This window comes from Capra hircus, chromosome 6, assembly GCF_001704415.2.
Source record: "Capra hircus breed San Clemente chromosome 6, ASM170441v1, whole genome shotgun sequence".
Taxonomy (NCBI): Eukaryota; Metazoa; Chordata; class Mammalia; order Artiodactyla; family Bovidae; genus Capra; species Capra hircus.
In genome coordinates, this window is record NC_030813.1 from 30,280,868 (window position 1) to 30,295,155 (window position 14,288).

A 14,288-nucleotide genomic window follows, 5' to 3' on the forward strand; every position below is an offset into this window, starting at 1 on the left:
TGTTAAATACAGTTTATAAGCTGAATATATTATACATTATATACAATACATATAATAAAGATATCTGATCCCTGTTTGAAAGAATCATGCCAAATTAACCCAATTAGCATCAGTTAACTACCCAACTATGTGCCTGACACTGAGGAAGCCACTCAAGACACAAGGGTGAAAAAGCAACACAATACACCCCAGAAATGTATACTTGGCATGTTTATCCTGACCACTTGTAATCGACAGTTTCAAGAAAAACAGTCTAGGTTTTATCTTTATAGTAGAAGAGATTTAGATATGAAGTGTATTTTATTTATTGTAAAAAAACAGACTTAAGACTTTTTAAATTAAAAATCAAATTGCACTTGGTTTGTCTCTGTAATGAAATGTTTGATGTAGTCTCGCATACCAATCTTGTTAGATTCCTGACCTTGGGATAACAATACAATTTGCTGCCTATTTCCATTTACAGATCAAATTTATACCTTCTCCTGCTGCACTGAATTTCTAATCCTAGAAGATGACTAGATACTACTGGAGTAGATACCTACTCAAGATACTACTAGATACCACTAGTATCTAGTAGATACTTTTATTCCCTGGAACAAAAGGACCTATTCAACTCTAGAAGGAACAAAAGGACCTATTCGACTAGGGTGACTATTTGTTTATATGCTTATTTACAGTGTTACCAAGGTAATATGGTACCCATTAAAGAACCCTGGAGTGGCACTTAGGCATCTGAGACAAAGATGATCTGGACAATGACCACTGACCATTTTATCTTCAAAGAGCACCAACTCTAACACAGCTGTGTCTGATGGCAAGGCTGTATACCTCAGCTACACATTTCCACTACTCATACCTTCTCCCTGACCCCTTCTATCAATTGGTGTGGGAGTTATTCTGAAGGATTCCTGGTTTATTATTAAAAGTAGAGGATTTGTTTTCTAGTCAACAGATACTCTCAAGTGGTAATTTAACTGTCAATGAAAAATGAATGAATGGTGTTGCAAATACCAAAAAAAAATAAAAGAATATGGTATTCATTAAAGACAGAATATGCCCAACAAGTGTTGAACACACTGTAGCAGGTCTTCAACACAAAACAATAAAAATACTTTGGTTTGGAAGCAAATAAACACCAACATATACATAATAAAGGAATTTGACTCAAAAAGCTATGTACCTTGAATTGATAGCAACAGCCTGCATAATTCTCTCTCCTTATTTCTTGAGAGTTTCATTTTATAGCACAAATGCAGAAAAAAAAACAAAAAACGGTGCCATTTGGATGTTAGTCCATTGCCAACTTGTTTTAGAGGCAAAAAAGCTGTAAATTCACAGGCTCTTCTGTGCCTGCATACAAGTGCAAAACAACTTAAAGGTGGCACTGATACACCTTCACCGACACACGTACTTCCTTCAAGAGGCAGGTTCTAAGGGAAAATAACAGGAACCACCTGCGTTCCTCCTTTCCCCATGGGCGAACACGTGGCTGTACTTATGCCTCAAATCTCGGATACTAGCAGAGACCACATGGATATGTAGCTTGATGCAAAAGTTTTTTACCTACAGTAGAAAGCTGCCTGGTATTCTTGAGTCCTTCAGATGGTTGGCCTCTGTTTCTGAAGAGTAAAACAAATGTGTTTTAGAAAGAGAAGAAAAAAATTATTCATGCAAAGTACTGCTTCTCTCTTCTTCAAGTTGGCAGGGAGGGACTGTATAGTGTATGCAAAAGGGATGGGGAAAATCAATGGAAAGAAGCATTAAATGAGACTAGTAATTGAGAAGAAAACAGCTGTACTAGGTACCTTTTGCTTATACTGACTTATTATCAGCATGACCTTTGGAGAGTTCAAAGTAAATTCACCTGAAGCTATATCATCCAGAGTTTATACAAAATAAAAGAACTAATATTCTGTACCTTTATCAGGGTAACTTCATTTCAAGTGAACCTGTGCAAGTTTTGTTGTTGTTTCAATTATAATGGTGTAAAGTGAAGTGAAAGTGAAGTCGCTCAGTCATGTCCGACTCTTTGCGACCCCATGGACTGTAACCTATCAGGCTCCTCTGTCCATGGGATTTTCCAGGCAATAGCACTGGAGTGGATTGCCATTTCCTTCTCCAGCAGATCTTCCTGACCCAGGGATCGAACCCAGGTCTCCCACCTTGTAGACAGACACTTTACCGTCTGAGCCACCAGGGAAGTCCATATAATGGTGTAAAGGAGGTGAAATTAAAGTGTATTCAATGAGGACAATTTTATATGATGTCCTACCTACAAATAATACTCAAGCAATAAAACTGCTGAAGGAGGCAAAAGACCTGAACTTCAAAAACTGTAAGATGCTAATGAAAGAAACTGAAAGCCTTCTGAACGGGAGAAAATGATAGCAAATGAAGCAACTGACAAACAACTAATCTCAAAAATATACAAACAACTTCTGCAGCTCAATTCCAGAAAAATAAATGACCCAATCAAAAAATGGGCCAAAGAACTAAATAGACATTTCTCCAAAGAAGACATACGGATGGCTAACAAACACATGAAAAGATGCTCAACATCACTCATTATTAGAGAAATGCAAATCAAAACCACAATGAGGTACCACTTCACACCAGTCAGAATGGCTGCGATCCAAAAATCTGCAAGCAATAAATGCTGGAGAGGGTGTGGAGAAAAGGGAACCCTCCTACACTGTTGGTGGGAATGCAAACTAGTACAGCCACTATGGAGAACAGTGTGGAGATTCCTTAAAAAATTGCAAATAGAACTACCTTATGACCCAGCAATCCCACTGCTGGGCATACACACCGAGGAAACCAGAATTGAAAGAGACACATGTACCCCAATGTTCATCGCAGCACTGTTTATAATAGCTAGGACATGGAAACAACCTAGATGTCCATCAGCAGATGAATGGATAAGAAAGCTGTGGTACATATACACAATGGAGTATTACTCAGCCGTTAAAAAGAATTCATTTGAATCAGTTCTGATGAGATGGATGAAACTGGAGCCGATTATACAGAGTGAAGTAAGCCAGAAAGAAAAACACCAATACAGTATACTAACACATATATATGGAATTTAGGAAGATGGCAATGATGACCCTGTATGCAAGACAGGGAAAGAGACACAGATATGTATAATGGACTTTTGGACTCAGAGGGAGAGGGAGAGGGTGGGATGATTTGGGAGAATGACATTCTAACATGTATACTATCATGTAAGAATTGAATCGCCAGTCTATGTCTGATGCAGGATACAGCATGCTTGGAGCTGGTGCATGGGGATGACCCAGAGAGATGTTATGGGGAGGGAGGTGGGAGGGGGGTTCATGTTTGGGAACGCATGTAAGAATTAAAGATTTTAAAATTTAAAAAAAATAAAAAATTAAACATTTTAAATCGTAAAAAATAATAATAATAAATAAATAAATAAATCTTGTCCTTAGCCTGATTAAAAAAAAAAAAAAAGGAAAGAAACTGAAGACAACTCAAACAGATGGAAAGATATACCATGTTCTTGGATAGGAAGACTCAATGTTGTTAAAGGTACCATACTATCCTCAGCAATCTACAGTATCAATGCAATCCCTGTCAAAATACCAAGGACATTTTTCATAGAACTAGAACAAAGAGGTTTAAAATTCATATGTAAACACAAAAGTCCCCCAAATAGCCAAAACAATCCTGAAAAAAGAAAAACAGAACTGGAGGAATCATATCCACTGACTTCAGACTATACTACAAAGCCACAGTTATCACAACAGCATGGCACTGGAACAAAAACAGACACAGATCAATGAAACAGGACAGAAATCCCAGAAAGAGACCCACATACCTACGGTCAATCAATCAACAACAAGGGAGTCAAGAACACACACTGAATAAAAGAGATTCTTTAATACTCGGTGCTGGGAATACTGGCCAGCTACAGGTGAAAGAACAAAATTAGAACATTCCTCGACACCATATGCAAAATAAACTTAAGATGGACTGAAGATCCAAATGTAAGATCTGAAACCATGAAACTCCTGGAAGAGAGCACAGGACACTGACACAGCTCTATTTATTTTTGTTCCTCTTGTAAATCAAATAAACAAATGAGACCTAATCACACTTAAAAGCTCTTGCACAGCAAAGATAACTACCAACAAAATGAAAAGACAACCAACTGAAAAGGAAAAAAAAATTGCAAACGGTATGACCGAAGGGTGATATGAAAAAACTCATGCAATTCAGTATCAAAAAAATAAATGACCCAATCAAAAAATGGGCAGAAGACCTGAATAGACTTTTTTTTTTCCAAAGAAAACATATGGATGGCAAACAGGCACCTGAAAAGAAGCTTAACATGCCTAATAGAGAAATGCAAATCAAAACCATAATGAGATATTAGACCTGTCAAAATGACTATCATGAAAGTGCTACAAATAATAAATGTTGGGTTGCTCAGATGGTAAAGAATCCGCCTGCAGTATGGGAGACCTGGGTTTGACCCCTGGGTTGGGAAGATCCCCTGGAGAAGGGAAAGGCTATGCACTCCAATATTCTGACCTGAAGAATTATATGGACAGAGGAGCTGGCAGACTACAGGCCACGGGATCGAAAGAGCCAGACAAAACTGAGAGACCTTTACACACACACACACTCCAACCACAGTATAATTTTTCCAAATACAGTGTTGGTATGAATGTGAATTGGCACAGCCACCATGGAAAACAGAAATGACATTTCCTAAGAAAACTAAAAATACAACTACAATATGATCCAGCAATTCCACACCTGGGTATACCCAGAAAAAAATGAAAACACTAATTCAAAAAGATAATGCACCTCAATATTCATAGGAACAGTATTTATAATATCTAAGATCTGAAAGAAACCCTAGTGCCCTCACCAGCTCAAAGGATAAAGATGTGATACATGTATACACAGTGGAATATTTATTACTCAGTCATAAAAGAATGAGTTACAGATGGAATGAAGTTGCTAATCCACTGAATTTTTCTTTATATATTTTATTGAAGTACAGTTGACCAACAATGTTTCCCGTGCCCAGCAAGGTGATTCCATTATACATATGCTCATGTATTATTTTTGAGGTTAGTTTCCATTATAGATTATTACAAGATATTGATTATAGTTCCCAGTGCTACACAGTAAAAACCTTTGTTGCTTGCTACATATCTATTTTCTTATATTAGAAATCTAGCATTCTACTCGAGGTCAGGAAGCAACAGTTAGCACTGGACATGGAACAACAGACTGGTTCCAAATAGGAAAAGGAGTACATCAAGGCTGTATATTGTCACCCTGCTTATTTAACTTATATGCAGAGTACATCATGAGAAACGCTGGGCTGGAAGAAGCATAAGCTGGAATCAAGATTGCCGGGAGAAATATCAACAACCTCAGATATGCAGATGACACCACCCTTATGGCAGAAAGTGAAGAGGAACTAAACAGCCTCTTGATGAAAGTGAAAGAGGAGAGTGAAAAAGTTGGCTTAAAGCTCAACATTCAGAAAATGAAAATCATGGCATCTGGTCCCATCACTTCATGGGAAATAGAAGGGGAAACAGTGGAAACAGTGTCAGACTTTATTTTGGGGGGCTCCAAAATCACTGCAGATGGTGACTGCAGGCAGGAAATTAAAAGACGCTTACTCCTTGGAAGGAAAGTTATGACCAACCTAGATAACATATGCAAAAACAGAGACATTACTTTGCCAACAAAGGTCCATCTAATCAAGGCTATGGTTTTTCCAGTGGTCATATATGGATGTGTAAGTTGTTCTGTGAAGAAACCTGAGCACCAAAGAATTGATGGTTTTGAACTGTGGTGTTGGAGAAGACTCTTGAGAGTCCCTTGGACTGCAAGGAGATCCAACCAGTCCATTCTAAAGGAAATCAGTCCTGGGTGTTCTTTGGAAGGACTAACGCTAAAGCTGAAACTCCAATATTTTGGTCACATCATGCAAGGAGTTGACTCATTGGAAAAGACTCTGATGCTAGGAGGGATTGGAGGCAGGAGGAGAAGGGGACGACAAAGGATGGGATGGCTGGATGGCATCATGGACACGATGGACGTGAGTTTGAGTGAACTCCAGGAAATGATGATGAACAGGGAGGCCTGGCATGCTGCGATTCATGGGGTCGCAAACAGTCGGACATGACTGAGTGGCTGAACTGAACTGATTCATATTAAATCAACAAGTGGAATCAAAATGTCATAAATTTTGTTAGGCAAAATTTCTTAAGTTTTCTAAAATATATATATTATACATACTATTTATATTCAGTTCAGTCGCCAAGTTGTGTCCAACTCTTTGCGACCCCATGAACCACAGCACACCAGGCCTCCCAGTCCATCACCAACTCCCAGAGTCCACCCAAACCCATGTCCATCGAGTCAGTGATGCCATCCAGCCATCTCATCCTCTGTTGTCCCCTTCTCCTCCTGCCCTCAATCTTTCCCAGCATCAGGGTGTTTTCCAATGAGTCAGCTCTTCGTAGGAGTTGGCCAAAGTATTGGAGCTTCAGCCTTAACATCAGTCCTTCCAATGAACACCCAGGACTAATCTCCTTTAGGATGGACTGGTTGGACCTCCTTGCAGTCCAAGGGATTCTCAAGAGTCTTCTCCAACACCACAGTTCAAAAGCATCAGTTCTTCAGTGCTCAGCTTTCTTTATAGTCCAGTTCTCACATCCATACATGCTGCTGCTGCTAAGTCGCTTCAGTTGTGTCTGACTCTGTGTGACCCCATAGACGGCAGCCCACCAGGCTCCCCCATCCCTGGGATTCTCTAGGCAAGAACACTGGAGTGGGTTGCCATTTCCCTCTCCACTCACATCCATACATGACCACTGGAAAAACCATTGCCTTGACTAGACGGACCTTTGTTGACAAAGTAATGTCTCTGCTTTTGAATATGCTATCTAGGTTGGTCATAACTTTCCTCCTAACCTTCTTTTAATTTACTGGCTGTAATCACCATCTGCAGTGATTTTGGAGCCCAAAAAACTAAAGTCTGACACTGTTTCCACTGTTTCCCCATGTATCTGCCATGAAGTGATGGGACCGGATGCCATGACCTTAGTTTTCTGAGTGCTGGGTTTTAAGTCAACTTTTTCACTCTCCTCTTTCACTTTCATCAAGAGGCTGTTTAGTTCCTCTTCACTTTCTCCCATAAGGGTGGTGTCATCTGCATATCTGAGGTTATTGATATTTCTCCTGGCAATCTTGATTCCAGCTTGTGCTTCTTCCAGCCCAGCGTTTCTCATGATGTACTCTGCATATAAGTTAAATAAGCAGGGTGACAATATACAGCCTTTTCCTATTTGGAACCAGTCTGTTGTTCCATGTCCAGTGCTAACTGTTGCTTCCTGACCTGCATACAGGTTTCTCAAGAAGGAGGTCAGGTGGTCTGGTATTCCCATCTCTTTTAGAATTTTCCACAGTTTATTGTGATCCACACAGTCAAATGCTTTGGCATAGTCAATAAAGTAGAAATAGATGTTTTTCTAGAACTCTCTTGCTTTTTTGATGATCCAGCGGATGTTGGCAATTTGATTTCTGGTTCCTCTGCCTTTTCTAAAACCAGCTTGAACATCTGGAAGTTCACGGCTTACGTACTGCTGAAGCCAGGCTTGGAGAATTTTGACCATTACTTTACTAGCGTGTGAGATGACAGCAACTGTGCGGTAGTTTGAGCATATATATATATATATATATATATATGTGTGTGTGTATATATATATACACAAAAGTATATATATAGTTTGAGCATATATATATATGTGTGTATATATATATATACACAAAAGTTTTTCTACTACATTTGGTAAAAACTTGAGAAAGAACATAAAAAAAAAAAGAAGAGATGGAGAAACTGGAAAACAAAGTAAATGAAATGAGAGCACTGAATATGAAACAGAAAAAGTGAAACAGACTAGATAAAAGTAAAAGATCATCACCCAGTTTATTTGTTTATAAACATGGCTGCTCATTAGAAACACATCTGGAGCTTTGGAGAAAAAAAGCAATAGCTGGGCATTTGTATTTTTCAAAATATTCAAAGATAATTCTGATATGCATCTGGATTTTAAAAAGTGATTATAGGTTTTCCTAGTAAATGGTAGTTTTGATGATAGAGAATTCTATTATTTTTCTGTTGGCCAATCATGATACAATGGTATTAAGTGAGTAACAGTTATTAATCACAATAGAAAAAAAATGTTTATCAGTTTCACAATCAATAGCCAGACCAAAAATAAAAGAAAATGCCAACTGCAAGCCATAATGAGAACATGACTAACATAACAATATAAAATAACTACATATAATCTGGAGGGTCAAGCAGAGTGATACGGAAAGTGGAAGTGCATATAAGCACATGTTTTCATCCGCCCACCCAGTCTATGTCTTTTGGTTGCTGCATTTAATCCATTGACATTTAAGGTAATTACCTATATGTATCGGACTTCCCTGGTGGCTATGAGTCTATTACTATTTTCTTAATTCTTTTGGGTTTATTTCCCATGGGTCTTTTCCTTCTCTTGTGTTTCCTGCCTAGAGAAATTCCTTTAGCTTTTGTTGTAAAGCTGGTTTGGTGGTGATAAATTCCCTTCACCTTTGCTTGCCTGGAAAACTTTATTTCTCCATGAAATATGACTGAGAGTCTTGCCCTTTTGTTATACAAAATAGCATAGTTACATGTTCCAGGAATTAGCACATGGACATCTTCGAGAGATCATTATTCTGCCTACCCCAAAAAATTAGTCTTTCTCTTCTTATTTTCAGAAACTGAAGGCAGTTGTTATTCATTTAGTGATAGTTTTAAAAATCTCTATTGTCTGTTCCTTAAGTATCAAACCTATATACTATTTACTAAAATAAAAAATTATTACATACCTCTATTGTCATCGGAAAAATTTTCAGAATTATCGTAATATCCTAAATGATCCAAAATGATCTGAAATTAATATTCTAAATGACCAGTAATTATAATTTTCTAAATAATATAAGCTACTTTATACTGAAGTTTAATGAGAAAACTTTAACGTAAGCTAGCTATCCTTTCTAACACAGTTTTACTTTAAAAATGGATCATCTTTGCAAAACTCAACGTTTTCATTTAGTATGAAGTCAGTAGTCTTAAACTATATTCCTGAGAGTGATTCTAATACTTTGTTTTAAAATAAATACAACTTGACCCTTGAAAAATGCATGGATAACTGGCACTAACCCTTCCTGCAGTTGCAACATGTCATATAACTTTATAGCTGGCCCTCCATATCCAAGGTTCTGAAACAGCAGATTCAACCAACTGCAGATCATGAAGTATATATTCAGTGAAAGGAATCTGGATGTAAATGAACCTGTGTAGTTCAAACCATTGTTGCTGAAGGGTCAACTGTATATGAACTTTGTGTCAACTGTTTTGCTGATGATTAGATATTGTATGTGCTTATTTGGACTCTTATTACGTAGATGATTGAGGTTGCTGTTTTAATTATTAAAATATATTTTATTTACCTGAATATCATGTCATATACATGATAAGTGAAATAAGCCTAGAGATAAGACAGATTTTTGGGGAACCATCAGAAATTAATCAGTGTAAGCAAGGGAGGCTTCAATGGAGAAGCAGAGACAAATAGTTCAACAGGCTACACTGGATAATTTTTAAATAAAAGTCAATTTTAAAAATCTTCAAGTGCGTGTATATATATATATATATATGTATGTATTTAAATATGTGTTTACTATGAACACCAATATTGCAAAATATTTTCCTAATTTCTGTTGTCATCAAGTTAAGGAAGAAAAACTTTGTGTTGTCAGGGATGAAAATTAATAAACTATTATCCAGGCAAAAAAAAAAGAATAAAATTCTGCCATTTGCAACAACATGAATGGACCGAGAAAATATTACACTTAGTGAAATATGTCATAAAAAGTCAAATACTGTTCAGTATCACTTACATGTGGAATCTAAAAAAGAAAACAAGAGGAATGTATTTAGCAAAATAGAAAGAGATTCACAAATACAGGAAACAAACTCATTACCAATAGGGAGACAGAAAGAAAGAGTGGCAAAATAAGAGTATGGGACTAAGAAATACAGACCACCATGTATAAAATAAATAAGCAACAGTGATCTATCGTACAGCACAGGAAATTATACTATTTTGTAATAACTTAATGAAGTATAATGTATAAAATACTGATCACTAACCTATACAACTGAAATTAATATGTTGTAAATTAACTATATTTCAATTTAAAAATTTTAACTAAAATACTAAAAAGATACTAGTTGTTTTCCTCGTGTAATAGCACCATAATTTTTCTAAGTTTCTGTAAATTCCAAATTGGTTATATAATACCTGCCTAGCAGAGAAGGCAATGGCACCCCACTCCAGTACTCTTGCCTGGAAAATCCCATGGATGAAGGAGCCTGGTAGGCTCCAGTCTATGGGGTCGCTAAGAATCGGACACGACTGAGCAACCTCACTTTCAATTTTCACTTTCATGCATTGGAGAAGGAAATGGCAACCCGCTCCAGTGTTCTTGCCTGGAAAATCCAAGGGACGGGGAAGCCTGGTGGGCTGCCGTCTATGGGGTCGCACAGAGTCGGACACGACTGAAGCAACTTAGCAGCAGCAGCAGCAAAGAAAATGCAAAACCTTTATACTAGCACTAGGAACAAATATGTTCATTTAGTTTTAGAGATGGTACAAAGTAACAATCACAAATAACTACAAGGTATTATAAGTGTTGAGACACTGTTGCTATAAAAAATACTTGTTTCCTTTATCAGCTTAAATGCTGGAGCATTATAAACCCAAGTTCCATTAAATACAATGCTGGAGCCATTCTGAATTGACTCCATTGACAAAACACCATTTTATTCTCTCTAATCACAATATCTCAGGTATGGCAGACACGTTCATGGGATGTGCTCTCAGCAAATCTCACTCCTTGAAGTTAAATTAAATCATTCTTAATTACCTAAGTGTGATTCATTTCCTGTGTTAATTGATTTATAACCAAAAGCACATTCACAATCTCTCTACTGGATTCTCACCTTCCTCCCTTTCGCTATCCCTACTTCCCTCCCTCTCTCTTTGGAGTCCTAAGAAATAAAACATAGGCAACGATAACAACATAGCAATGAAAACAACATACCAAATTTTTTATATCAAGTCTCATTCTTTTACTATATATGACTTTCATTATAATATATAATTTGTAATACACAGATAACCAGCAACTAATAATTATTTTTCATCGTAATAATGTTTTTATTAAAAAACATCAATTGCTAATAATGTAAAATTTGGCATGTAGAAATGAAGTTGCCAGATTTAGACAATAAAAATATAAGATACTCCAATTAAATTAGAATTTCAAATAAACATGACTACTTTAGTATAAGCATGCCCCATAAAATATTAGGACAAATTGACAGTAAAAATTTATTTACAGTTTATCTGAGATTCAAGTTTAACTGGATATTCTATATTTTACCTGGCAGCCCTAGAAATAATGAAGAAAATATTAAAGCATTAGAAGCATAATTAACTCAGTTATTTACATTTTGACATGCAATAGAGTAAAAGAATATGAGAAGGGGAAAGTATAGAAGGAAATACTAGTTTCTGGTGCAATAACCTCTGCATGAACTGTGCTGAGCAATTGGCATATCAGATGATCTATGTCATCCTCATTCAAACCCTGTAAGACAGGTACTACCCCGCATTGAGCTACTGAAGAAACAGTCTCTGTGAGCTTAGTAACTAGTTTATAAGATCCAGCAGCGAACTGCTGTAAACAATGGGGTATACAGTCAAAGTGAATGACTGAGCCAACTAATGATTTCTCTTCCGATGCCCAGTTATGATGGAGAAGAATATTAACTCTGGACCTGACATATAGAAACTCACTATCAGCAGTGACTGAAATCACTGAATATTATTAAGAGAGTCATGATTCAGCCTGCATTTAAGTTGTACATATACTCCCTTAAGATCGACTTGGCACAATATGGAAAATATCCCATTTAGACAATAAGAGGTTGGTTTTCTTGAATAAAGCTAAAGTGAACTACATGTAGAAGTCACCTCAGAAAATAGTTATTGCTATACCCAGGCAATAAAAATATCAGATGAATGTACTGTATAAAAATTGAGTGTTAAAACTTAATTATATGGAAAATCTTTTCTTACACTATTATTGGCTACAATTTTCCAGATCTATATTTATTCACTCACTCATTTTCTTCATGCACTCATGTATATAAACTTTTCAGCTGCTACCATGTGTTAAGATATGGAGATCTGAACATAAAGAACAAAAGTTAAGGACAAAATTTAACAGATGCATTCATTCCCAGGGCATTTTAGGTTAAGAGCCAAGGTTTTGCCAGAATCTACATCTATTACATCCACACTCTTTTCCCAGTTTCCACATTACTCCCCAGAGTAATTCTTCTACCCCCATCAATGCAATATAATTATTCTGTGACTTTTCTATTTAAAACCATTTCAACTTCTGGGAACAATAATGTAAGTATGATTTATAACTGCACTATAAATTCATTCCATTGTGACTTGTGAATACAAATTACCCCAACTGGTGAACAAAAGCCTTCAGCAATAAAGCTGTAGCTTTCATTTATCATCAATCAAAAAATACTCTTATTTTCAAAATAAATTAAAAGTTGAGGCTGTTTCACCACATATTTATAAGCCCTGTAAATATACTTCCTTTCAGGGAGTAAAATATATACAATGTGGGATTTAACATCCACGATGAGCATCTGATTTAAGATCTCTAAAGGAGTCAGATTCCTTGAGTTTTGGCATATTGTTTTAGCCAAAAGCAAGGTTACCTAAAATGTTAAATCATCATTCAGCTTACCAAAAGCAAATTTATATTTTTGTGCTCACTACAGAGTCTTAAAATTGTTATTTAACTTCTCTGAGCCTCATTTCTCTGCTTTGATATATGGTATACAGAGGCACCAATTTAGTTTCCTCCAGCTCCAAAATTCTTCATGTCTTTAATTCTGTATCCTGTTAGTAAGCACAGAATCTTCTTCATTTTGTAGATTTAGAAGAACTCTAAAATAAGCACTATAAGTTGGTATATTACTTCAGACAAATGTACATCTTGGCTATTTCTATCCATAATAAATTCTAGAATTATGTAAACATAAATATTATTAGTATTATACTCATCTGCAGGAAACTGATGCAGAAGCTGTCCCAAATGAATTTGCTTGCCTGCAGCCAAATAAAACAATTTCAGAGTCTCACATTTAAACAAAAGAGAAAACAATTAATAACTGGCTCTAACAAAAGGCTCCCTGCTTAGGCGTAAGTATTATGAAGTAGCTTCCACATCACATGAACTACTTTACAAAAAAAAATCTGTACCAAAACAAATTATTTCTACCTGAAGTTCAGTTCAAAGCAAATACTAGGTGAACAGGTTTAAAATACAGGTTTACTTCAAAAAAATCCATTCATTAGAGGTTCAGTAATGGTCCTTGGCAAGAAAAAGCATCACATAGCAAGTTGTGTGAACAGCCATTCAAATCTGATTTCTCTTTAGTTTTAGACTCTAACTGGCAAGGCCATGAACATGCCCTGTATTTAGGTCAACCAGGGCCAAAATCTGTTTTCCACCATGCATCAGTAGGTATTTAAGAACTTTTTAAAAGCCTCATGATCAAAATATAAGATACTTTTTTTATGAAGGACTTTTCAGAACCTTTAATACACCAGTATTTGTTGATTCTCTTAAGAGTCAGATATCATATCTGGACATATATCCCTTTTGCAAGGAATTGTCTTACACATGCTATTAACTAAGCCTATAGGACAGAGCCTGGAAAAACCTAGTTCAAAGAACCTGGGTCAGTTTCCAGAGTCACTTTTTTACCACTTTTAACAAATACTATGAAATGTTAATGTACTTTTTTACCTTTGGCCTTTTTAAACACATTATCTTTCCAAATCTGCCCCAACCTTACAGCTTGGAGCAATTAAGGCTTATCATGGAATAACTGCAAATACAAGGACCAATACAGAAGAAACTTTCAACTTCTAAGATTCAGAAAATAAGATTTTGCCATACAAGAGTCTTGTAAATCAAGTTGTTATCTTGAGAGAAGACTGTCCTTCCTTTGCCATCTTTGCTCAGCTAAGCTATAGACTCCTATATATGGAAGACCTGAGAGGAAGAATACTGCCTGGTTTTGACACTGGAAGAAC

The 14,288-nt window shown here is 36.4% G+C and overlaps 1 protein-coding gene across 3 annotated transcripts in view; it reads right to left on the reverse strand.

The window, feature by feature from the left end:
• Nucleotides 1-14,288, reverse strand: part of BMPR1B (bone morphogenetic protein receptor type 1B) — a 448,166-nt gene that overhangs the window by 386,250 nt on the left and 47,628 nt on the right. The window contains exon 2 of one of the 3 annotated variants that reach the window (XM_018049150.1): nt 1,564-1,619. The exons of the other annotated variants lie outside the window; for them this stretch is intronic. The gene's annotated coding sequence lies outside the window, so the exon portion shown is untranslated. The remainder of the gene's footprint in view (nt 1-1,563; nt 1,620-14,288) is intronic. 3 annotated transcript variants of the gene reach the window in all.